Below are 26,782 nucleotides of genomic sequence, written 5' to 3'. Positions count from 1 at the left end.
GGATTGCTATGTACAGCCAGGGTGCAAGGATCGCTATGTACAGCCAGGGTGCAAGGATCGCTATGTACAGCCAGGGTGCAAGGATCGCTATGTACAGCAAGGGTGCAAGGATCGCTATGTACAGCAAGGGTGCAAGGATCGAAATGTACAGCCAGGGTGCAAGGATCGCTATGTACAGCCAGGGTGCAAAGATCGCTATGTACAGCCAGGGTGCAAGGATCGCTATGTGCAGCCAGGGTGCAAGGATCGCTATGTACAGCCAGCTTGCAAGGATCGCTATGTACAGCCATGGTGCAAGGATCACTATGTACAGCAAGGGAGCAAGGATTACTATGTACAGGGTGCAAGGCTCAAGAGTTCTCTATGTATAAGGTGTTAAGTACTGCATGTTTCACAGGGCAGAAGAGGGGACGGAGGGGCTGCTTCAACTTACAGAGGGTGTGCAGTCTGCATACATGGGCTTTAGAAGGAGCTTCTGCCGGGCCAGGATAGCGGAGCTGCCACTGGGCCGGGATGGTGGAGCTGCTGCTGGGCCGGGATAGTGGAGCTGCTGCCGGCCCGGGATAGGGGAGCTGCCGACGGGCCAGGATAGTGGAGCTGCCCCCGGGATGGTAGAGCTGCCATGTACATCATCCCCCCGCCCCCTCCCTCTCTCAAAGAGATACTGCTGGCCAGGGAGGCAAACCGTCAAGAGAGCCAGGGCGCTGTCATCAGTTCTGTGTGAAAGTGAAAGCAGTGAGCGGTGCATAAGGGGCTATTGCCGGAGGTGGTTGCCGGCCCAAAAAAAAGCTCTGGCCCCCACACCCCCATAGCGACGCCACTGCATGGGCCTCTTCTATGAACTCTGAACTTTAGTTCTTTACATGGATTTTCTATTGGATTCAAGTCAAGTGATTGGCTGGCCCATTGTAGCAGCTTTTTATTCTTTCTTTGAAATCAACTGAGAGTTTCCTTGGCCTTGTGTATGGGATCATTGTCTTGCTGAAATGTCCACCCTCATTTCATCTTCATCATCCTTGGAGATGGCAGCAGATTTTTATCAAGAATAACTTGGTACATGGTTTAAGCCATACTCTGGACCTCATCCAACCCCCTTGACTGCAGATGTGGAAACGCAAGGCCGCATAATGCCTCCAAGTGTAATAAAACTTTACTGAGCCAGTGGCAGAGACACTCTACCTGTTCCTCTTCTCTGTCATGTTTTGCTCCCTACTAGCACTGTATGAATAAAGTGATTGTAAACGATCACCTAAAATAGAAAGGAAAAGCAATGCGTATAGATATAAAAAAAAATTATAAATACCTTTTTTTTTATAAGTAATCATATTCCCTCTGTTCTCAGCTGCAGCTGGGGGAAGGAGAAGCAGCATTACACTGAGCTTTGCAGTGAATGGCTGTGCAGTGGGTGTCAGGACAAGTCTAATCATTGGAGGAGAGAACACTGAGTTCTCAGAACAGCTAGAGAACTGCACACGGTGTGCTCTCCTGCTTAGTGTGGTCAGTTTTTATTAGGAAAGCAAGGGGACTGGCAGGAACATCAAGGATTTCCCATTAAGGAAGCAATACAAAAAGAACAGGATACTTTCTCATACAATTACATGGTACAGCAGGCACAGATCAGGAATATGAAGTGTTGGGGTAACAAACACTTCAAGGACTGGTATAGGGCAATAGGCATCAAAGGAGAGGAACCAGTAGTTAAAGTTAAACTTGATTAAAGTTTTTTGAATATGCTGTTGGAAGTGGTGTTTGGGCTTTAAAATGGTTTCAATTGTACAAGTCTAAATACTATTTTTGTACTGAAGAAAAATGACAGGAGACAAATCAATATAACCCAGTGAGCTTGGGATTCCAGTGCTTACTGATTTGTACTGATTGACAAGAATAGGTTTTTACAAAGCCCTTCTGTTAATCATTATCTTAGCTTGTACATGACTTATCGTATTGCACAAGACTGACAAACTGAAAGGTAGGTATGTTCATATTCTCGTACTAAAACACTTTGAACAATTTAAGGATAATTCTATATGTTTTTAAATATCAGAATGTAAAAGAGGATCTATAAACATGCAGGTACAACATGATAAGCATTTCGAAAAAAAAACCAGAACAAAGTCAGATAATATCCTCCCAGCCAATGATTTGTGATCTGAGTGTACCTGAGCTTCAAACACCTCACTGATTAGCTCTCTGTGACTGGATAGTGATTGTGCACCTTGATCTTCTGTAATCCGTCCATAGGAACATTTCCGTAGGAAATTTGTTTAAAAAATTGTGTATTTATTCAGGGTGAGAGGCTTGCAAAGTAGTGAAGCAACGCAATAAGGATTACAACCAGACAACTGACGTTTTTAAAAAGAGAGTTTAGCAATGGCAGCCTACCTGTTTCTTTTTTTTTTTTCTTTCAAAGATTTTTATTCATTTACAAATAAACATATATGGAATACAAATTTCTCACGAGGCAATAAACGAGCCTCTATATTACAGAAGCGAAAAACAATAGTGGTGTGATAAGGCTAAGAATCGTAATGCGGTACCGTAATCATGGCCGAGAACTCATGCAACTACGGTACCTATTCCAGGATCCCGGAGAGGCCGTCCCGGCACCCGAAATGGGAACATACTGTGCCTGGACAGCCACCCCTGGGCTCCCGGAGTGTGACTGTCACCAAAGATAGACTATGAGTTTTGTGATTTATAAAAGTAGTTTAGGTAGCTAGCCTATGTATCTCGGGGGAGGGGGGGGGGCCTTTGACCCAATTTCCCAAAGGTAACTAGTATACAAGGTAATTTCGGTTGCTGTTGAGGGCCATATTGTATACGAGAGGGGGAGAGCTGGGAAACAGAACAGAAAAGGGAAGAGAAGAAGAAGAGGAGGAGCCAGTCAACAGGGTGCGAGCTGACTGAGAGGAGTAGCTGTGAGTTTGTTATGCCGGTATCCCCGGGCGGAGAGCAATGCCCATATGATGGGCCCAGTGCTCCCAGGTTGATTCAAACTGGTCTTTTGAGTCAAGCAAAACACTGGTCAATTTTCCCAGGGACATGATCCATGAGATTTTGCATTTGGCAGCTAAAAAGGAAACCCTGGGTTGTTTTCAAGCCTTGACTATTGTCAGCTTGGCACCCAATAGAATGAAGTGGATTAAATTGCGGGTGAATTTGTGAGTCTTGGGGATGGAAGCGTTAAGGAGGGCTACAGCGGGGGTTCTTGGGACCTGAAGGTCTGTCACTTTTAGGATTAGGTTGAAGATTCTTTTCCAGAAAGGCCTAATTTTGGGACATTCCCACCATATGTGGGCCATAGAACCCACAATTTCGCATCCTCTGAAGCAGTGAGGGTTCGCGGAGGGATACATAAGGGCTAATTTGGCGGGTGTGAGGTACCATCTGGTCATCACTTTGAGGTTAGCTTCAATTAGAGAAACATTCCTTATCCCCTTGTAGGCTCTAGAAAAGGAGGTCAGCCATGTGTCCAGATCCCATTGTATTTGAAGATCATTTTCCCAAGCAGTCATAAATGGGGCTTTGCAGACCCGCTGGGCAAGTGACTGGTAGATAACAGAGATTCCACCCCTCTGTTCCGTGGCTTGTCAGCACCATAATTTGTAGGCTGTGAAGCAGGGTGAAATGGGTTTCCCTTTCCAAATTTTGTGGAGAAAGTGTTGTATCTGGCTAAGCCTGAAGTGTTCCGAGGTCGGGATCTCAAGCTGCCGCTCACAGAATTTCAGAGTTATTGGTCCCGAGGCCGTAAAAAAGGGTCCGATTCGATACAACCCCTTGTCTAACCACCATTTTTTTTGGGGGGGGGTGGATCAGTGTGGGCAGAGTGGGTCCAACCACACACACCAGGCTCCGGTTTTTGGATCTGTGGGTGGTTTTGACATATCCGCCACCGTGATTTGGGCAATGGGTGCTCCAACACTGTCATGTTTGGGTAGGCTGTTTCTCTTGTTTTGGTTTCATAGACTTCATGTTATCTAAGCAATGCTATGACAATATTATGCGATAGAAAATGTTGTATTTATTTATATTTTTTCCAATCTTGTATTTCACCATACAGTAAGAGCTTGTCCCACGAGTCGCCCTTGACGAAGGGACGGTCAGTTTCAGTCCCGAAACGCGTAGGCCTTCGTGGAAGACATTACAAGTATCTTTATCCAATGCACATCAGTACAGCTGTGTTTCAGCTTTTTATTGTGTTCAGTGTGTTATGTTTATTAACTATGCTTATGTTTTGTATACATATATACATTTTTCTATGGAATAAAATTGTTTTTACATTACGCTGTTGCCGTTAAAGTCCCACAACCTTATTTGGGGGTATTTTTTTCACCAACCACCATTTGAAGGATTTGATTTCTCGACCAGGGGTGAAGTCTGGGTTGTTAAAAATGTGGGCTGGGGGGCGGCATTCAGAGGTTAAGGAGGTCTCAGTTTTCAGCCTGTCCCATAGGGTCAGGGATTGCGAGAGGATAGGTGAGCGTATGGGGGGTCGTTCCCTTGAGGGGACCCATAGTAAGTAATCTAAGGTGTATGTGGGGCAGCCTGTCTCTTTATTTGTATCCAGTCAGGTTTTTTTGATTTGGAATACACCGTGGAGAGTTGAGCAAGTCGTGCCTCCTGGAAATACCAAAGCAGTCTTGCTAGACCCAGCCCCCACTTCTTTTTAAGTCTGAAAAGGGTGTTCCGCAGGTAACCTATGCCCTGCTCCCCCCCAAATGAACTTGGTTACTTTTCTTTGAAGGGATTGCAGGTGGTCTTTTCTGATGTTAATCGGGATAGCTCTAAACAAGTATAGAAGTCGAGGGAAGGAATGTCATTTTTATGGAATGTATTCTACCTAGCCAGGATAGCTCACCCCTAGCCCATCTTTTCAGGTCTGACTCAAGCTTCTGATAAGTAGGTGGAAAGTTTTCTGAATACAGGTGATCTATTTTAGCAGTGAGATTGATCCCTAAGTATTCTAAGGAGGTGTCCTTCCACCTAAAATCAAAGTCGTTCTGTAGTGTCACTACTGTGTCTGGTTTTAGTGAACTGTTGAGGGCGTGGGATTTGGTACCCGAAGGCCTGAAACCTTTGTGAAATCTTTTAAAGTTTTGCAGCGGTTGGGGAGAGATGTGATGGGGGATGTTATGAAAAGCAGCATGTCGTCTGCGAAGAGGCCTCATTTATGGGTCTGGGCTCCACAAGAGACTCCTTGATTGTTGGGTTGGAGCGTATAGCTATCAATGGCGATATCAGTGTCTCAATATCAGTGTCTCAATGGCGATAGCAAAGATTAAGGGGGAAAGGGGGCATCCCTGTCTGGTGCCCTTGGAAATACTAAACGGTTTCGTGTAATGCCCTTGGAGGCGAATCATTGCTTTCGGGGTGGAATAAAAGGAGTGTAAAATGCCTAAGAAACGTTGACCGAAACCCTATTATTCCATGAGAGTGAATATGTAGGGCCATTCGACGGAGTCGAACGCCTTGTGTAAGTCTAGCGATAGAAGCATCGCTTCTTGTTTGGGGCCTCGGTCCCAACCCGATTGAAGAAGGGAGATTACATCAATGGCCCTCCTAATTTGGTCTGGCCCCTTTCTGCCCAGGATAAACCCTATTTGGTCCTTATGGATGTATCTACCAATGAAGGAGGTAAGGCGGTTGGCTAAAATTTTCGTCAATATCTTGAGGTTGTTGTGTATGAGGGAGATGGGTCTATAGTTCTCAACCTCCTCTGGGTTCTTGTTTGGTTTAGGGATTACTGTTATGTAGGCGGTATTGAGTTGAGGATCTAAAGGAGAACCCTTAGCTTTTGTATTAAAAAATGTTGCCATGAAAGGTGCTACTGCGTCTGCAAAAGCCTTGTAGTATGGTACAGAAAGTCCATCAGGTCCAGGGGCTGAACCTGTTCTGAGGTTCTTTATGACCTCTTTTATCACCTCAACAGAGAATGTCCCTATGGTCAGATGAGAGTGTTGGGATTGGGAGATCATGAATAAAGCTGGAGATCTCAGGGCCTTTGTCTGTGTGGGTAGAGCTATAGAGTTTGGAGTAAAACTCTTGGAAGACTTCAAGTATCTTATTGGGGTTGGCTGAGGGGGGTTGTCCTGTGACTCTGATCTTGGGCAGGGAGTGGGTGTGAAAACGCAGGGAGAGCTTGGAAACTAGCGTAGATCCAATTTTGTCTTTTTGGTGGTAGAATTTTGCTCCACTCCAGCGGATATGTTTCTCTGCTTTTGCTGTGAGAGCCAAGTTAAGTTCTAGCCTGGTAGCATCCAGTTGTTCCGCTAGAATTTTGGAAGGGTAATTCTGGTGTTGGGTTTTCAGGGCTGCAAGTTTGTTTTCTAAGTTTTTAATGTCTATTAGCCTCTCTTTTTTGAGTTGGGTCGCTATGCTGATTATTTTGCCCCTGATAGGTACTTTATGAGCTGCCCAGAGTACCTCGGGGGAGATGTTTTCTACATTGTTAAGAAGGAAGTATTCCTTTAGGGAGTTCTTATGTCTGTGGTATTGATGGAATCACTGAGGTTGGATTCATTAAGACGCCAGTGTGTCCCAGACGTCCTAGTGAGGGTGTTTTGCAAGGTGAGATGGACCAGGGAGTGGTCAGACGAAGCAGTGTCAATAATGGTTGCTTTGTGTGTTGAATGGATAAGGTTGGGGGACACAAGGATGTGATCTATCCTGGCATAGGACTGGTGGGGGGGAGGAGTAGTGGGTGTAATCCCTTTTCGAGGGGTTCAACTTTCTCCAAATGTCAACCAGGCCGTGGGCATGAAGGGATCTTGCTATGTTCAAGCTGGGGTGTGTTAGCTGGGTCTTAGGGGGTCTAGACTTGTCAAGCCCCTGGTCAAAGGCCACATTTGAGTCCCCTTCAAAGATGACCTTGCCCTCTACAAGAGGGAGTGGGGTTTTAACAAGAACTTGAAAAAATTCAGTTTGACCTTTATTGGGGGCATAGTAGGAGATTATTGAATATAAAGTGGTATACACAGGTGAGTCCATAAAATATCCAATGAGGTGTATATATGTTAAACACCCAAGAGTATAAAGAATGATAACATTTAACACAAATAGTTATGCACAAGTGAGTCCATAAAGTATCCGGTGAGGTGTATATATAATAAACACCCAAAAGTGTAGAAAAAATAATATTCAGGTGTTGATAGCAGATCCACCACCGTAAGTAAAAGTGGGGGGCTTACCAGAACAATTTCACACAGATGGGTGTACACCCACTGTGCCAATTAGGCTTGTATAGCTGTAGATCTCTGGAGATGTAGTGAGGATAGCCAAGGTACTTGAAAGAAGTATATATGATGAGGGCAACTCCAATCAAGTATCCACAGCCTGTCAGCCTCAGTTCTTTGTGTTTACTTTGCATATCAGGAACTTTTTTTTACAAGTAGTACAATGTGTCTTGGCTAGATGCAAGGGCCGGACCCAGTCTAAGCAGCTATTCCAGGACTGTGGACCTGGGCGCCAAAGATAGGTGGGCTACAGGGAATCCCAGTGGAGAAGAGCTTACTACCTTTGTCCAGAGGTGTGTACTTTTTTTTATACACAACCTGCTGACTGGCTCGAGAAAGAAAAGAGTTTAGGGAGGGGGAGAAAGAGGGGAACAAACAAAACATGAAACAAAGTCTTCCGAGAAGACTGAAGGTGTCTGGTGAGGAATAGTCCTGCCAGATACCCAACAAAAGGCATTGGTAACCTCTAAGTGAGGGCCGACGATCCATTCCGCAGAGGCGAAAACCCGCTTCTAAGGGATGGGTGGAGGCGCAAGGGTGTCACCCGACCCTTGCATCTATGTGGACCGAAAATATAAACTAACACAGCTAACAGTAACAGTTGGCAAAAACTTTAGAAAAGGTAGTAGTGCACATATGGCAATCGAGAAGATCCTGAAAGTAAGCATCTCGAGAAACCTCCAGCCAGGATGGCTTACAATGTCCTGGTATCTCCGGGAGAGTTCCTGAAGGTTATTGGGATGCCTGCCGAAGGGAGCCGAGTTGGCTAACGTTGAGGTCTCTTAATAGAGGTCCAAGACCCTAAGGTCATCTAGGGCATTTCATGCTGTCCCTTTAGGGAGAACTCCGGCAAGTCTTTTAGGACGCTTGTGAACAGTGAAAAAAGAGAACAGAGAACCAAAACAAGTAAACGAAAGAGAAAAAAAAAAGTTTACCTGGAGGCAAACATAAAAGGGCCATCCTAACAACGGCTTAGGGTAGGAGCCCGGAGCTCCATCAACAATGGGGACTACAGTCCCAGAGTGGGGTGTTCTGCCTGTGCCTGCGTGGGTTTCCTCCGGGTACTCTGGTTTCCTCACACACTCCAAAGACATGCTGGTAGGTTAATTGGCTTCTGTCTAAATTGTCCCTAGTATATGAATGTGTGTTAGGGATCTTAGATTGTAAGCTCCTTGAGGGTAGGGACTGATGTGAATGTACAATGTATATGTAAAGCGCTGCGTAAATTGACGGCGCTATATAAGTACCTTAAATAATAATAATAATAATCATCCGTCTTATGGGGGCCTGCGGTCTTTGGATTTCTTGGTCTTCCCTGTGTTCCAAAGGGGGGAGACAGGACTTGTTGGGGATGGTCTCTTGGCGGAGCTCGCTGATGCCGCAGAGAAATCCATGGGTGCTTCCTGCGACGTCAACATGAGGTGAAGGAAAAGTCTCTCTCCTTCCGGTAAGCTGGAAAAGGCATAAGCTTTGCCCTGGATGGCAAATTTTACTGCAAGGGGGAAGGCCCAGCGGTATCCCGCTGGGCGAGGACTGTGAGAAGCGGTTTGAGAGCTCGCCTTTTTTGGCCGCGGCAAGTGGCCTGCTGCTTGAGGCGGGATTGTCTCATGACTTCCTCCTTAATGAAGTAGAAGTGTGGCTTCACAATGACATCCCTCGGGGAGCCATCCTTTCTGGGGGGTCCTAGGGCCCTGTAAGCTCTGTCCAACTCCAGGTGGTGGGGGGGTGTGCTGGGTAAAAGCTCCTTAATGAGGTCTTGTACCGCGGAGGGGATATCCGTGATGTTCTCAGGAAGGCCTCGGATCCTAAGGTTATATCTCCTGGACCTATTTTCGAGGTCATCAATCCTGGACAGGGCAGTGTCAAGCTGGTCCTGTAGAACCTGGATATGGGCTGTGTTTTGATTAGTATGGGAGACAGTAATGTCCAGTTTACTTTCTATGGCCTCCATTCTGGAACCTAGATTAGCAAAGTCAGATTTAATGTCTCTTGTGATTTGGGTGGCTGTGTTGGCCAGTCCTCTCTCCAGGAGGGCAGAAAGTTTGAGGAATAGGTCCCCCTGCGGGGAATATGGGTCCTGGTCAGGCAGGCTTGGGGAGGGAGTAGCATGCTGGAATAGTGGCGTAGGCCCGGCTGGGGACAGAGCATATTCATCCATGGTGCGGCCTAGTAGAGATTTTGTGGAGGCCGGAGAGGGAGCCTGGGGGTATTGTGGGGTTCCCTGGGTCACCTGGGAATATGTGAGGATAGCTGCTGCTATCACTTGTTTCTGCTCCAGCCTCCTTTCCCTGAAGGCCGCGTGTGGCTGTGTGAAGGCAGCGGCGGCCATCTTGGTACACCCGTCCCGGCCTAGTTTGTTGAATTCCGGCCCGAGGTCGCGTCTGGCAGCAGGCCGGACATCCAGGGGGACTCCCGGAGGATTCCTGGTGACGGATGAGGAGCCCAGTATCAGGGGGCGCTGTGCCCAGCTCGTGGGGCAGGGGTGATGCGGAGCTCCCGGCTCAAGCAGCTATTTACGGAGCTCCCACAAATGCGCACTTACCTACCTGTTTCTTTCAGGACAGTTTTTTTTACTTCAAACATTAAGACCCCTTTCACACTGGCAGCGGGCCGCGTTAGCAGTAAAGCGCCGCTAGTTTTAGGCCGCTAGCGGGGCACTTTTAACCCCTGCTAGCGGCCGAAGAAAGGGAAACGTCTTGCGAGCACACCGCTCCAGTGTGAAAGCACTCGGGCTTTCATGCTGGGGCTGCAGGGGAGGCGTTTTTCAGAAAGAGGTCTACCTTATGTGGATTTCTACAAAAGACTTAAAGAGACTTTGTAAACAAATTAAACATTTTCAGGTAAAAACACAGAAAATCAAGTATTTGTTTTTCATTTTTTTCGGGCTTACTTTGTTGGGAGGGCATACATGGATGTCCTCCTGTGATCATGCTGCCTGCATGCCCCCTGAGTCCTCCGGACTCAGCTGATCAAAGAACGGGGTAAAGGGCCAATTACAGCGACCCTTTACCACATGATCAGCTGTGTCCAATAACAGCTGATCACAGATGTAAACACGAGCCGGTTATCGGCTTTTCTTTTCTCACGCTGACAGTGTGAGGTAAGGGTGCAACGGATCAAAAAACTCACGGTTCGGAACGTTCCTCGGATCAGGAGTCACGGTTCGGATCATTTTCGGATCAACAAAAAAAAATCTCCCCCACTGTAATATCCACGTCATCTCCCCCACTGTAATATCCACGTCATCTCCCCCACTGCAATATCCACAATCTCCCCCACTGTAATATCCACAATCTCCCCTACTGTAATATCCACAATCTCCACACTGTAATAATATCCACAATCTCCCCCACTGTAATAATATATTAGCAGGGTATGGCAGAGTATTGTAGGGTATTGGCATAGAACTGGCAGAGTATTGGCAGGGTATTGGCAGAGTATTGGCAGGGTATTGCAGAGTATTGGCAGGGTATGGCAGAGTATGACAGGGTATGGCAGGTATTGGCAGAGTATTGACAGAGTATTGACAGAGTATTGGCAGAGTATTGGCGAGTATTGCAGAGTATGGCAGCGTATGGCAGGGTATGGCAGAGTATAGGCAGGGTATTGGTGGGTATTGCAGTGTATTGGCAGAGTATCGCAGAGTATTGCAGGATATTGGCAGGGTATTGCAGGGTATTGGCAGAGTATTGCAGAGTATTGGCAGGGTATTGGCAGAGTATTGGCAGAGAATGGCAGCGTATGGCAGAGTATTGGCAGGGTATTGGTGGGTATTGCAGAGTATTGGCAGAGTATCGCAGAGTATTGCAGGGTATTGCAGGGTATTGGCAGAGTATTGCAGAGTATTGCAGGGTATTGCAGGGTGGTATTGCAGAGTATTGCAGGGTATTGCAGAGTATGGCAGGGTATGGCAGAGTATTGGCAGGGTATGGCAGAGTATTGGCAGGGTATGGCAGAGTATTGTCAGGGTATGGCAGAGTATTGGCAGGGTATGGCAGAGTATTGGCAGGGTATTGCAGGGTATTGGCACTGCTGCCATCCGATCTCTCCCCTCCACTGTACAGATCAGTACACAGAGGGGAGTGAGGAACCGGCGTCATGACATGTCATTTGACGGAGCGATCACGTGGTAAACGGCCGCCGGGTGTACCAAGATGGCCGCCGCTCCGGAGCTAGGCCGAAGCCGCGGCCTTTCCTAAGGCCGAGGCAGCGGTGCGCTCCGAGGAGCGCATGTGTACCGATCCAAACAGTTTGAACCATTCGGTTCACGGATCGGTGACGATCCGTTGCACCCCTAGTGTGAGGAGAGCAGGAGAGAGCCGATAACTGGCTTGTGTTAAAGGGACATCGACAATGATAATCAGGGCACTGACTATCAGTGTCCTGATTATCAGTGCAGTCCCCACCAGTGCTGCCAATCAGTGCCCACCAGTGCTTCCAATCAGTGCCTCTTCATCAGTGCCACCTATCAGTGCCGCCTACCAGTGCCCATCAGTGCCGCCTACGAGTGCCATTTGTCAGTGCCACCTATAAGTGCTGCCTATCAGTGCCCTTAGTGCCCCAGTGCCCTATTAGTGGTAGCTTAGCTCTGAGGAAGGGGGTGCGCCCCTGAACTGCGTCAGCTGTATACCCCGCAATGTGAATACGGCACAGGTTTGTCCATGCTGCCCAGCTTTATGTGTTTTTAAGGCCTACTAATAGTTGCTACCTTGTGAGTATCCATTTTTTATTGATTCTATCATTGAATAAACGTTTTCGGTAATGCATTAGGTGCGTGCGCCTTCTATTTTATTTTGTTTTTGTACTGCCTATCAGTGCCAACTATCAGTGCCCTTCAGTGCTGCCTATCAGAGCCCATCAGTGCCACCTATCAGTGTCCATCAGTGCTGCCTATCAGTGCCACCTCTTAATGTCCATCAGTGCCACCTATTAATGCCCCTCAGTGCACATCAGTGAAGGAGAAAAATTACCCGTTTGCAAAGTTTTATAACAAACTAACATTTTTCAAAAATTTTCATTTGTTTAGCAAAAAATAAAAAACCCAGTGGTGATTAACCACTTCCCACCCGGCCTACAGCAGAATGACAGGCCAGTGGTTCTGTTATCCTGACTGGACGTCCTGACTGAACGTCCAGCAGGATAAGCCGCGATTAGTGCCCATCAGTGCCAGTGCCGCCCGTCAGTGCTCATCAGTGCCATCTATCAGTGCCCATCAGTCCTGCATATCATTGCTGCCTATCGGTGCCCATCAATTCTACATATTAGTGCCTCCTCATCAGTGCCCATTAGTGCCAACTCATCAGTGCCCATTAGTGCAGCCTCGTCAGTGCCTGTCACTGAAGCAGAAAACAGAAACAGAAACGAAGAAAAACTTTTTTTTTAAAAAATTTCGGTCTTTTTTAGTTTGTTTAGCAAAAAATACAAACCCAGTGTTGATCAAATACCACCAAAAGAAAGCTCTATTTGTTTGAAGAAAATTATAAACATGTAGTTTGGGTACAGTGTTGTATGACCGCGCACCACGCTGAAGGCTGAAAATTGTCCTGGGCCGGAAGGGGGGAAAAGTGGCCAGTAGGCAAGTGGTTAATAAATGTTTTTTAATCCATTTGCACTGTGCTTTTTTAATTTGCTATAAAATTTGACTACTACAGGACTGCCAATTTCCTAGTATAGCAGATCACTACCTCCCTAGGTGCACGGCATAGTCCTCTCCTTTTCCAAGAGTGTCTAAATCCTGTCTGTGTTGGTCTAGCTCCTCTGCCCCTCCCCTCACCTTCCTATATAAACTTTTATGTAGCAACTGGGGGAGGTTAGAAGGGGAACACTATAGGGTATCACTTGAGTGACAGCTTTGAGCCTGCTCGGGCTGCTGCTATCACATCAAAGATGGCAGCAGCTAACCGCAGTCTCTTTTAGAAGGGAGGTTGATACAGGTAAATAACATACTGTACATAAATTATATTAACGCACATATAATCTTATGGTAAAATTGTTGTTGTGATTTTTGTTCTGGTTGTCATGGACACATTTTTTTTTTGGTCTTTTTTTTGTAGAATCGACAATTCTTTCAGTTATTCAGCCTTACAAACACACATTTTATTTTGGGTGGAGAATAGTTACGATGTATCTACAGTAATCCCTAACATTTAACTTTTTTTCATTTGCTTCCTTTGTTCTCTTAAATATACCATTAAAAGAATTTATTAAATAAGTTCACTAAGTGCAAAAAGATTACCTGTCAGAATCCTGCCAGAAAATGTTGGTAACTTCCTGTAGGCTCTGCCTATGCCGACAGTTATTATTATTATTACAGGTACATCTATTGCGCTGTCAATTTTACATAGCACTTTACATATATATTATTAATTCAGATCAGTCTCTACCCTCAAGGGATCTTGGATTTTTATAAAATTTTTTTTAATTATTTTATTTTATTTTTTGGAGTAAAAATCTATCTAAAGATAGTTTTATATTTAAGATACATTAATAATTTAGTTTATTCAGCATAAAATGGACCTTTAGTTATGTAGCATGAGGCTGTATATTCTGCAATATTTACATTTTTGGTAAACTCATTCAATGAATCCAAGCTCTGCAAACTGAGATAGCATGCACTACATTGATGCATTAACACAATTTCACAGTAACCATTAGATAAATCAAATTCAGGAATATTCCTTTATCCCATTGTTTTGCAAATCTACCTACACTACAAACTGTATGATTGAATCAGTTCTGATATTGTTGTTTTACTAACCTGAGAGCTTATTATTCTAAATAGGAAACCTTCATTTTGTTTGCAAATATTAAAGACCTAGGCCGGGATGTGTGTTGCTATATACCTCTCAACTTTTTCAGATGGGACTAAGATGGAACTTTAGCAAAAGTATGTAGGCATAGGACACACCCTCTGCCACGCCCCCTAAAGGAGAATTATACAAAAAAAAAAAAAAAAAGATTAGTTAAACTCACAAGTGCTTTTTTTACCACTACCATTCCTCTATAATAGCTTTTAAAACTTCCAAATGCAGCAATTTTGAAATTGGATGAAAGGTTTAGCACTGGGAAACATTGTTAAAAGATAAATAGTGCATTTTTTATACAACTATTTAAATCAGACCAAGATGAGGAGAAAAGAGGGACAGAGGGACTTTGTTCCAAATCAGGGACAGCTCCTTTAAAATCAGGGACAGTCCCTCAAAATCAGGGACAGTTGGGAGTTATACTACTGGCAGGATCTCCAGATGGAAATACACTAGAAAAGCCTGAAATATAAAACTAATACAGCCACCACATCTAAGGACTGGAAAGCTGCAATGTATTACATTGTTGTTTATTCAAATATCTCTTGATGCAGATAGTGAATCTGGTCAGAATGTAACTCCTTCAGATCCGCGCTATAGCCGAATGACGGCTACAGCGCGGATCTGCTTTGCCGGGAGGGCGTCAATAGATGTCCCCCCCTTTGCAAGCTGGCCACGCCCCCCTGCAGGGCACGTGCGGCGCACTCTGTGATCACCCGAGTCAATGAGACTTGGGTGATCACAGATCCGAGTAAGGGGTTGATCCCGACCCCTTACCACGTGATCAGCTGTCATCCAATGACAGCTGATCATGTGATGTAAACAGAGGATCAGTAATCTTTTTTTTTCTTCTCACGCTAACAGCATGAGGAGAAAAAAAAGCAGATCGCCGGCTCCTGTTAAAGGGACAACGGTCCCGAGCAGGGAGAGGCGAAGCTGCCTCATATGTGCCCACAGTGCCCACCAATCAGTGCCCACCAATCAGTGCCCACAAGTACATCAGTGGCACCTATCAATGCCCATGAGTGCCACCAATCAATCCCCACTAGTGCCACCTATCAATGCCCACCAGTGGTGCCTCATCAGTGCCACCTAGCAGTGCTGCCTATCAGTGTCGCCTACCAATGCCGATCAGTGCCCATCACTGCCACCCATCAGTGCCCATCACTGCCACCCATCAGTGCCACCTATTAGTGCCCTTCAGTGCCACCTATCAATGCCCTTAAGTGGCGCCCATCAGTGCCACCTCATCACTGCCCACCATTGCCGCCTATTAGTGCCCACCAGTGCCGCCTTATCAGTGCCCATCAGTGCCGCCTTATCAGTGCCCATCAGTGTCACCTTATCAGTGCCCATCAATGCAGCCTATCAGTGCCCATCAGTGTAGCCTCATCAGTGTACATCAATGAAGGAGAAAAATTATCTGTTTGCAAAATTTATTAACAAAATATAAAACGGTTTTGTATTTTTTTTTTTTTTTTTAGTTCGGTCTTTTTTCATTTTGTAAAAAAAAAAATAAAAAACCCAGAGGTGATCAAATACCACCAAAAGAAAGCTCTATTTATGGGAAAAAATAATAAAAATTTCATTTGGGTACAGTGTTGTATGACCGCACAATTGTCATTCAAAGAGTGACAGCGCTAAAAGCTGAAAATTGGTCTGGGCAGGAGGGAGGTTTAGGTGCCCAGTAAGCAAGTGGTTAAGACAGGACATGATTGCTGAGAAGCTTAGTCTTGTCTTGCCCCCCACTTATGTAAACCACAACAAAACCCTTGCCCCCCAAAAAGACACACAGGCCACTTTAAGTTGGAATTAGGGCAAGGCCACAGCTTTATTGAACATCTTAGTATAACAACTTTCAAAATACAAATACCATGCCGGTCATGGTTACACCGTGAGCATCTATAACCAAACCGTATAGTCTAAGAGGCCTGTCTCCACCATCACTGCCAGACAGGCATTAAACTGACCCCGTAATTAACTTGAGGGCATAGCCCATAAAGTAATACCAATCGCTGGCAAGGTACAACCGCCAAGGAAGCTGTGACGAAAACACAACGGGCGGGTGGGCAACTCTTGTGATGTCAACTTCTCTCGAAGTAGTGGGACGTGTCTCGCGTAGCCTTTTCTAGAATTCCGGCTCCACCAAGTCACCTTGTGCCATTGTAGCCAATCCCAACTGAGCCACTCCGACTCCCTGATTAGTTTGACGCCCGCTTGTTTGCCAAGCATCCAGCAGTCAAGGCTCCCTTTCCTTAGGGTCAAGGGGCCTTCATTAGTTCTGCAAGCACAGTGCTAACTTTCCCCCTCATACTATGGGGATAAGGAGAGGGGGAAGTGTTCTGTAATCCAGCAGGGGAGAACTCAGGCGGTGCTGACAACACCATGGGGATTTCAGTGCAGCAGGGGCAGTGTTGTCAGCTCACCACAGGTCATTAGGAGATCCCTACAGATCGACAGTTATTTTTTCCTGTATGTAACGCTACACAGACAAATCATTGGGCAATGTACATATAGTGCACAGATGTACTAAGTATTTTTTTTTATATAACTTACACTATAAACATGGCATACCATAAACGTGGCAAATCAATCCATACCTGTTAAAGAAGAATATACTGTACTCTGCAAAATTTTAGGCAGGTGTGAAGAAAAGCTGTAAAGAAAGAACGCTTTCAAAAATATATACTTTATTTGTTTATTTTTATCAATTTACAAAATGCACAGTGAGCGAACAGAAGAGAAACCTAAATCAAATCAATATTTGGCGTGACTACTCTTTGGCTTCAAACCAGCATCAGGTCTTACACTTGTACACTTTGTACACTTGCACAAAGTCAGGGACTTTGTAGGATTAGAGTCAGGTGTATGATTAATCAATTATACCAAGCAGGTTCTAATGATCATCAATTTCATGTAGGTTGAAACAAAGTCATTACCTGAAACAGGGTAATGCTAGCAGGGGGAATTTGTGGAAGACTGTTTCATATCACAGGTCATACGCCATGACAAGACTGAGCACAGCAACAAGACACAAGGTAGTTATACTGCATCAACTAGGTCTCTTTCAGGCAAAGATTTCAAAGCAGACTGTTTCAAGATGAGAATCTGCAGGAAACCGCAAAGGATGGTGGAGGTTTCTTGCCAGTTTGGGGCTGCATTTCTGATTTGGAGATTTGGTCAGGAATCAGGATCAATGGTGTCCTTAATGCTGAGAAATTCAGGCAGATACTTATCCATCATGCCATACCAACAGGGAGATGTGTGATTGGCCCCAATTTTTTTCTGCAGCAGGACAATGACCCAAACATACAGCCAATGTCATTAAGAACTATCTTCAGCGTAAAGAAGACCAAGGAGTCCTGGAAGTGATGGTTTGGCCCCCACAGACAGAGCCCTGATCTCAACATCATCAAGTCCTGGAGGCGGATATGGGAGGAGGTGATGAGGGAGCTAGAGAGCAGGAAGTCCTGGGAGGAATGAAGAGGGCGATTAGGTTGGTATTTTGAGACTAGGCTAGTGATGTAGCTGGGGGCAGAGTTGTGGATGGCTTTGTAACTTATTGTTAGTATTTTTAATTTAATTTGTTGGGCGAGTGGCAGCCAATGGAGGGATTGGTAGAGAGGGGTAGCAGACACTGAGCGGTTTGTAAGGTGGATGAGTCTGGCAGAAGCATTCATGATGGACTGAAGGGGGGATAGTCTATTTAAAGGTAAGCCAATGAGGAGGGAGTTGCAGTAGTCGAGGCGAGAGATAACCAGGGAGTGAATCAGGCGCTGTGTGGTTTTGTTGGTTAGAAAGGGACGTAGTTTAGAGATTGAGATTGAGGCGGCAAGCTTTGGAAAGTGATTGTATGTGGGGCCGAAAGGAGAGTTCAGAATCCAGGATAACACCTAGTACCCTGACATGTGGGGACGGGTGGATGGTTGTGCCATTGCTCTTGACAGGGGAAGAGTCACGTGAGGGACGAAATATTATAAGCTTGGTTTTGGACAAGTTGAGTTTGAGGAAGTGGTGTGACGTCCATACAGATATGTCGTTTAGTAAGTTAGTGATGCGTAAGGAGACTGATGGAGTGAGTTGAGGGGTGGAGAGATAGATTTGTGTGTTGTCATCGTATAAATGATATTGAAAGCTGTGAGAGGCTATCAGCTGACCCAGGGAAGAGGTGTAGATTGAAAATAAAAGAGGTCCAAGAACAGAACCTTGGGGGACCCCGACAGAGAAGGGAAGAGGAGTGGAGGAAGTAGAATTGTAAGTGACACTGAAGGTGCGTTTGGATAGGTAGGATGAGAGCCACTGAAGAGCGCAGTCAAGGAGACCGAGGCAGTAAAGTTTTTTGAGGAGGAGGGGGTGGTCAACCGTGTCAAAGGCAGCTGAAAGATCCAGAAGTAGGAGTACAGAATAGTGTCCATTGGTTTTTGCAGTTAGTAGGTCATTTGTGAGTTTTAAAAGAGCAGTTTCTGTGGAGTGTTGAGGGTGAAATCCAGATTGAAGGGGATCAAGAAGGTTATTTTTAATGAGGTGGTCACTCAGTTGGTTGTAAACCAGGCGTTCAAGGAGTTTAGAGAAAAAAGGGAGCAAGGAGATAGTGCGTAGGTTGTTAGGATTGGTAGGGTCCAAGGACGGCTTTTTAAGTATGGGGGTGACCAGTGCATGTTTTAGAGCATTGGGGAAGACGCCAGAGGTGAGGGAGAGATTGAAGATGTGGGTTAGAGAGTGTAGGATGGAGTCAGAGGGCGACCGTAGCATATGAGAGGGAATAGGGTCCAGGGGACTTGTGGTTAGGTGGGCGATAGAAAGGAGTTTAGCAACTTCGTCTGTAGTAGCAGATTTGAATAGGGGGAGTGTCAGTTGTACCTGTTGACACGGGGTCTTAGCTGGGGGAGATACCTGTAGAGCAGAGATTTCATCGCGGATTGTATCAATCTTGTTTTTGAAGTGATTAGCGATCTCCTGGGCAGTGAGTGAGTCAGTGGGTGGAGGCGGTGGAGGACAAAGTAGAGAGTTGAAGGTAGAGAAGAGTTTACGGGGACTAGATGAGAAGGTGTTAATAAGAGCTGTAAAATAGGTTTGCTTGGCAGTGTGGAGGAAAGAATAGTATTTTTGGAGGGCAGATTTGTATTGGTTGAAGTCTTTGAGAGACTTAGTCTTGTGCCACAGACGCTCAAGTGCGCGACTATATTTTTTAAGAATTTTAGTGTCATCTGTTTGCCAGGGTTGTAGGGGTCAAGGCCTGATTCCTCGTGTAGTGAGGGGAGCAAGCTTGTCCAGGATGGAGGACAGGGATTTATTGTAGATGGACGTGGCTTGGTTGGGGCAGGACAGGGGAGAGATTTTGTCATAGAGGTGGTCAGTAGCAGAATAGAGGAGAGAGGAGTTGAAGTTGCGAAAATTTCTATCAATTTCATTGATTTGGCTTTTTCTTCTGTTCATTTACTTTCCATTTTGTTAATTGATAAAAATATACTATTAACACTTCTATTTCTGAAAGCATTCTTAATTTACAGCATTTCATTTCATTGAATCCTCGGAAATATCAGGATCCACTACCAGTTCTTAAATATTGTAAAAGAAGGAAGGAGGGGAAGCCCCCAGTTTGGGGGTGGGAGGTTGTGCATACTGACCATAATTCTTGTTATAACCGAAATACAGGTATAACATGAAACATTGTGAGGAAGGTGAAGTTATCTTTTAACCTGTTGCCCTCCTTAGGCTGTATATACTTATACAACCTTGGGAACAACTAGTTATACCAGTAGTTATATATTGTAAAAGAAGGGGAACCAGTTTGGGGGTGGGTGGCTGTGCATACTGACCATGATTCTTGTTACACCCTAAATACAGGTGTAACATGAAACATTGTCAGGAAGGTGAAGTTATCTTTTAACCTCTTGCCGTCCTTACGGCTGTATATACTTATACAACCTTGGGAACAAGTAGTTATACCGAGATAATGGTTACAGCCTGTTATCAATTTTTTTAGCTGTTGATGGGCTTTCCAGTAAAAAAAAAAAAAGCAAATTTATAGCAACCCCTGTCTCCCTGTGCTTGCGTGCAGATGTGAAAGTGCATATAGATCCTGCACGCATATATGTAAATGGTGATTGCACCACATATGTGAGGTATCACTGTGAACGTCAAAGAGAGAGAAGTAATTCCAGCGCCAGAACTTACGTTGAAATGGTAACCTTCAAAGGCTTGGAAAGTGTCACTTATGGAGACCTTACCATAGTTTGTTGCCATTTCACGAGTGTGCAAAAAAATTGGGTATTATATTATGTTTTTGTTTACTAGAATGCATTTAAGTGTATTTTTTCTTGAAAATTTGCATTTTGTAAACAGCTGCACAAATATCATGCAACATAAAAAAAATGCAACAACCACCATTTTGTTCTCCAGAGGCTCTGATATATGTTTGGAGGTTCTAAGCGATTTTCTAGCAAAAAAATGCTGACTTTATTATGTATGTGAAAATTTTCAAAATTGGCCTGAATGGCAAGTGGTTAATGTGCTACTGAATCCTCATTGTTCAATCAGTAGACCGGTGACCAGGCTGTATAGTGGAGAAAACTGAGGTCACGACCTAGCTGTAATATCTGTCAGCTCAGTAGTGCTTGAAACACTAGATTGGCTGAACAGAATTACAAATCATTCAACAGGCAGGACAGTTTACATATGTGTGTTTTACCTGCATGTAGCTTACCGGCATAGGATCTGCATAATGAGTACACCCTCTGAGTAACAATACCATAAAGAAATGAACATTAGCAACCCCCTAACTCTAGACAGGGACCTACAATGCTAAGGATACCCGGGCCTGGACTCTAATCAGTAAATCAGCTTAAACTGTAACAAGGACACCAAGGGGCACAGTGGTGACAACCGGCACATAAAACAAACATTGCGTGACCCCAGTAAGTTCAAGTCTGTCAGCAGGTCACCAAACACAACTAGGAATAGCATTCTGCTATACAGACTATCAGAGACTCAAACAAACTCTATATATGGATGACAGTAACTATTATAAACCAGCTTTGTTGGGGCCCATACAGTGGTGCACCTAAATGTATTCCACTGGGTTCCTCCTAGACAGAGGCAATGGGCTGATAAAGAGTTTAAACTATGAGCATAGGTGTGCGCAGCCTATTGCATTAGGGTGTGCACCCCAAAGTTCAAACACACATGAACGCCACCTGCTGTCACAGGAAGGGGGCTCTGATGTGGGAGACAGTTGATTGAGAGAATATTACGGTACACCCTAAATACGGTGTAACGTGTTCCTAATGTTGAACCTAGACCTTAATATAATGGGGCGTTTACACTGGCCACTGGCACCCCCAACCACCCACCTGGTGCTGCTCCTGGATAATACTAATGCACATGGGGTAATTAGGGTGTGCCCGGGCACACACGGCACACCCTGTGCGCACGCCTATGACTATGAGATGCTTCTTTAACTGTTTGAAGACAGCTTCAGTAAGATAGCAAATGAGAAGGGCACTAAAACTGGTGGAAGGAAGTAAAGCAGGAGAATATCTATGCTCCAGGGTGATAAGTCGGATTATGGGCTGACACAATATCACTGCGGGTGGCATCAGGGGAACTGTTAGGCTAAATACAGTCTTACTGGTATGTTAGAGATGTGGTAGACTATTGTATCCGTGTTTATTGAGCAAATTAAGGGTGGGTATACAACCCTCCCATCAACTCTGGTTCCTTGGGAATGTGATGCTTTACCACCAACCTGGTTGACTCTTCTGCCCAGCAGGAACAAGATTGTGCCCTATCTTGTGTCTCAGAAAGGCGGGAAGACAGGCCAGCAATACTGCTCTGTGTCTTTAGCTGACAGGTGCTGAATCGGTAAACCTGCTGAATGTCTTATGGTAGCTGGGAGCAGGATGATGATCTTGCACAGGGTTTTGGGATACCCGAAAGTAGGATGGCAATCTCACACAAGGTCTCTGGATAGCTGAGGATAAGCTGTGTGGGCACTCAAGAGCTCACACGTCTCTTATCCCGGTCTGGCGCCAAGTGACCCCAGTCTTTGCTAAAAGTTCTCTCCCACATCCCTTCTAGCTGCTGAGACAACTATAGTTTTCCTCCATCTTTTTACAATTTTTTAGAAGCCCTATTGGGGGGGCTTTAGTGGTCTAAACAAACCCCTGATGTCTCACTATTGAGACAGTGTAAAAGACTGAGGACAGATTCCCCAGTCCCTTATTCTGCAGCCTCAACTGCACTGGACAGTGAATGAATGGGAAGTGCTCTGTGCTGAGCGGCTTCCTGTTCATTCATAAACTGATGCATAGTAAACCAAATGAGTGATCTGTACCGAGGGGGTCACTGGTGCTCAGTGGTGGGATGGGGGGGGGGTACTGGTGCTCAGTGGGGGGACAGGGGGGCGCTGTGCTCAGTGTGGGGACAAAGAGAGCACTGGTACTCAGTAGGGGAACAAGGGAGGGGGCATTGGTGCTCACTGGAGGAATAAGGGGGGCACTGGTGCTCACTGGGAGGACAAAAGGGGGCAATGGTGCTCAGTCAAGGGAGACAAGGGGGCAATGGTGCTTAGTGAGGGTACAAGGAGGCACTGGTGCTCAGTTGGGTTTGATGGGTTATCCTGGTGTTTATTGGGGGGGAGATGGGTGGTCCTGGTGCTTAGTGGAGAGAGATGGGGGTCCTGGTGATTAGTGGGGGCAGATTGGGGGCACTGCCAGGCAGTGGGGGAGGGGGATGCTGGTGCTTAATACCTTGCTGCTTGATCGATCTGGAATCTTGTAGAAGAATTCTCACCTCTTTCACTGTTCTTTTCTGCTGATTTTTCTCTAGACAGATGCAGTGATAGGCCCTGACTCCTCTGGAGGGATACCAGTGCAGTGATAGCTCAGACTATCAATGCTGCCACTTGTGAACAAAGAGAGGAAAGCAAGAGGCTTCCTCTACCCAGTTCTCTGCCAACTCTGACTGATGACTCATTAAAGTAGATAATGCCAGTGGTGGAAATCTTCCTTTGCTGTGACTCTTTGGGGGTTATTTACAAAAGGTAAATCCACTTTGCACTGCAAGTGCACTTGAAAGTGCACTTGGAAGGGCAGTCGCTCTAAATCTAATGCCGCCTACACACGACCGGACTTTTCGTTGGACTGAACTCCGAAGGACTTTTCGACGGACTTCCGACGGAGTTCCAACGAAACGGACTTGCCTACACACGATCACACTAAAGCCCGATCGTTTCAAACGTGATGACACACTAGAATAAGGAAGTTCAAAGCCAGCAGCCAATAGCTGCCCCTGCGTCCTTTTTTGTCTGTCGGACTAGCATACAGACGAACAGATTTTTCGACCGGACCCAAGTCCATCGGAAAGATTTGAAACATATTCTATTTCTAAAGTCCGACAGATTTTTCGACAGAAAAGGACCGATGAAGGCCACACACGATCGAATTGCGGACCAGTTTGGTCGAAAAGTCCGGTCGTGTGTACACGGCATTAGGGGTAGATCTGAAATGAGTGGAAACTGCTGATTTTATCATCCAATCACGTGCAAGCTTACAAGCTAAAATGCTGTTTTTTATTTTCCTTGCATATCCCCCTCGGATCTACAGTGACTTTACTTCCAAGTGCACTTTCAGTGCAAAGTGGATTTGCCTTTAGTAAAAAACCCCCTTTGTTTACTTGGCTGAGCTGTCACTGCACTGGCATCCCCAGCACCCAGCATGGTTTCAGTTAGTCATATTTTATTTATTGTTTGTGATATTTTAGTTTTGCTTTTTTTTTAGCAGCAGCTAAACCAAATTTATCAACTCAGAAGCATGAAAAAAATGTAATTTAGGGATTAGCATTTCATCACAGCTTTTAAACATAACACAGATTTCTTCCCTTTACGCATGAAAACGTGCAGCCTAAAAAAAGAATAAAAAAAAAATGCTCTTTTGTATGTGACTAAACTCCGCCCACTCCCTTTTTATTCATTCAGTGTGTATAGATCTCGGCATCTGCTCTCTGTCAGCAGCCTGCAGCACACAAGCCTTTAAACAAGCAGCATCATCATATCATCTGTTCTGTATTGTCTTCCTGGAAAGCAGTTACAGCCTCTCCTGCAGGTACGCAGTTTCCTCTGTAAACAAAATGTATTCTTGTTTTCATTTGATTTCCAGGATGCAGATCTTTTCTCAATCAGTATTGCCTAATTAAGTGGTTGTCACTGTAGTAGATCTGAGGGGAAGATCTGAAATGAGGGGAAGCTCTGCTGATTTTATCATCCAATCATGTGCAAGCTAAAATGCTGTTTTTTTATTTTCCTTGCATGTCCCCCTCAGATCTAAAGTGACTGCACTTTCAAGTGCACTTGTAGTGCAAAGGGGATTTGCCTTTAGTAAAAAGCCCCCATTGTCTTTAAATGTGAAAGTCCTTCTTAAAAACTGTGATCTCAAGATGTGCTATTAGCTCTATAAGCTATATATATATATATATATATGCTCCTCTCTGATTTAGTTTCACTTTTTGTCTCCGGCTTGACCCACTGACTTCATGGATTAGCTCTGTCAACTGCCTGGACCACCTGGCTCTGCAAAAGATGATTCAAAAAAACAACTGAGCCGCATGGAAAAGTATTGAGCGGGTAGCAGGTGCTATGGCTGTCTAAATACAATACTCAGCAGGGGAGATTCATCCATCATTGTTCAGCGTGGATGAAAAATGTATTAATTTCTCCCATTTAGCCTGTTGGGCGGAACAAAATAAATCTACACGTGTATGGCTAACCCCAGACAAGAACAGTTCTTGCAGTCAGGGGCCAGGTCACTGGGTGAAATAAAAGAAAAAAAGCCTAAAAAACAAAAACGAATGCAACCACCACATCTAAGAATTAGTAAGCTGCAAAGTAATAAATGCTTGTGTTTAGGTTTAATACCACTTTAAAATGTATATAAATCCTAACAACAAATTTCTCTTATTTGGGCCCCATTGGACTTTTAAATATACCTCCGGAAACAGAACATCAAACAGAACATTTTGTTCTGTTTGATAAGTGCAAAAAATACCTGCTGATCTTTCCAGAAATCTTTTGAGCTGATAACATCCTGTGCTCTTTGCTTCTGTCGACTGCTATCAATTACATTGTTCTCATCTATCCCTGAGGACTATAGCACCATGACCCTCTGTGTAATGAAAAATGGGAAAGGGGCAGGGTACCAGGGTCCTATATTGTTTTTGTAATCTTAATACAGATGGGGGAGTGAGTTTTTTCTTCAAGAGCTCATGCACACTGCATCTCAAAGAAGCTGCTCCTACAGGCTTTTGAGCTTTTTTGAGCTCTAATTTTTCTCTGCCTGGAAACTCCCCTCCATGTTAGCCAATGTGTCCATTTTGAGAGGAGCTTTTGAGCAGAAAAGACGCCAAGTGCCCAAAAAATCTTGACAATGCACAAAAAAAAAAAAAGTTAAAAATGAGTTGAGGGGAGGGTTTGTGAAAAAAACACTTATTTATGCTCAAAAAAGCTCAAAGCAGCTGGAAGAAGCTCAATAAAAACGTGCAAAAGAGCACAATAAAGCAGAAGCTTTTAGGCAGAGAAATAAAAGCTCAAATGCCTGTAAAAGCAGCCTTTTTTTAGCTGCAGTGTGCATAAGCCCAATTGTGTTGCTGGCAGGATAACCAGGTTAAAATAAAGGAACAAACGCTTGAAAAAAAACAACAAAAAACAAGTGCAAGAACTACATCTAGGGACTAGTAAGCAACAATATATACTGTGTATATATATATATATATATATATATATATATATATATATATATATATATATATATATATAGACACACACACACACACACACACACACTGGGGGGGGGGGGCGATCAAGGGGTTGATTGTGTTCCTTAGTGTGTGTTCTAACTGAAGGGGGGAGGGGACTGTCTAGGAGAGATGACAGATCAATGTTCATACTTTGTACGCAGCGGGCGTGTGCGCCCCTTGTGGCCACAGGGCGAAGCGACGTTATATAACGTCGTTTCGCCCAGCCGTGCCATTCTGCCACAGTAAAACTGCAGCGGCTGGTCAGCAAGTGGTTAACCACTTCAGCCCCCGGAAGATTAGGCTGCTCAATGACCAGAGCACTTTTTACAATTTGACACTGCGCTGCTTTAACTGGTAATTGCGCGGTCATGCAATGCTGTACCCAAACAAAACTTGCGTCCTTTCTTTCCCACAAATAGAGCTTTCTTTTGATGCTATTTGATTGCCTCTGTGATTTTTATTTTTTGCGATATAAACGGAAAAATACCGAAAATGTTGAAAAAAAATGATATTTTCTACTTTTTGTTAGGAGAAAAATCCAATAAACTCAATTTTAGTCATACATTTAGGCCACATGTCTTTGGTAAAAAAATGTCAATAAGCGTATATTTATTGGTTTGTGAAAAAGTTGTAGCGTCTACAAACTGCCTATCTCATTTCTTGGGGTGCTAAAATGGTAGGGCCAGATAGCACAAAAAAATCCCAAATGACCCCATTTTGGAAAGTAGACACCCCAAGCTATTTGCTGAGAGGCACATTGAGTCCATGGAATATTTTATATTTTGCCACAAGTTGCGGGAAAATTACAAACTTTTTTTTTTTTTTTTTTTGCACAAAGTTGTCACTAAATGATATATTGCTCAAAGATGCCATTGGCATATGTGGAATTACAGGAAGTACTCAGGAGAAGCAGCAGAATGTATTTTGGGGTGTAATTTCACATATGCCCATGGCATG

General features: G+C 44.7%; 1 protein-coding gene across 3 annotated transcripts in view; it reads left to right on the top strand.

Annotated features, from left to right (window-relative positions):
• The first annotated feature begins 1,926 nt into the window (after nt 1-1,926).
• Nucleotides 1,927-26,782, top strand: part of LOC141132621 (dihydrofolate reductase-like) — a 97,341-nt gene continuing 72,485 nt past the window's right edge. The window contains exons 1-2 of one of the 3 annotated variants that reach the window (XM_073621220.1): nt 1,942-1,969; nt 24,012-24,138. The gene's annotated coding sequence lies outside the window, so the exon portion shown is untranslated. Of the gene's footprint in view, nt 1,970-24,011; nt 24,139-26,782 lie in introns of those variants that run through there. The other 2 variants (XM_073621221.1, XM_073621222.1) reach the window with 2 other exon arrangements.

The sequence above is a fragment of the Aquarana catesbeiana genome, linkage group LG03 (assembly GCF_042186555.1).
Source record: "Aquarana catesbeiana isolate 2022-GZ linkage group LG03, ASM4218655v1, whole genome shotgun sequence".
Classification (NCBI taxonomy): Eukaryota; Metazoa; Chordata; class Amphibia; order Anura; family Ranidae; genus Aquarana; species Aquarana catesbeiana.
Note: the sequence above shows the minus strand (reverse complement) of the source record. Positions and strands in the feature narration are given on the sequence as shown.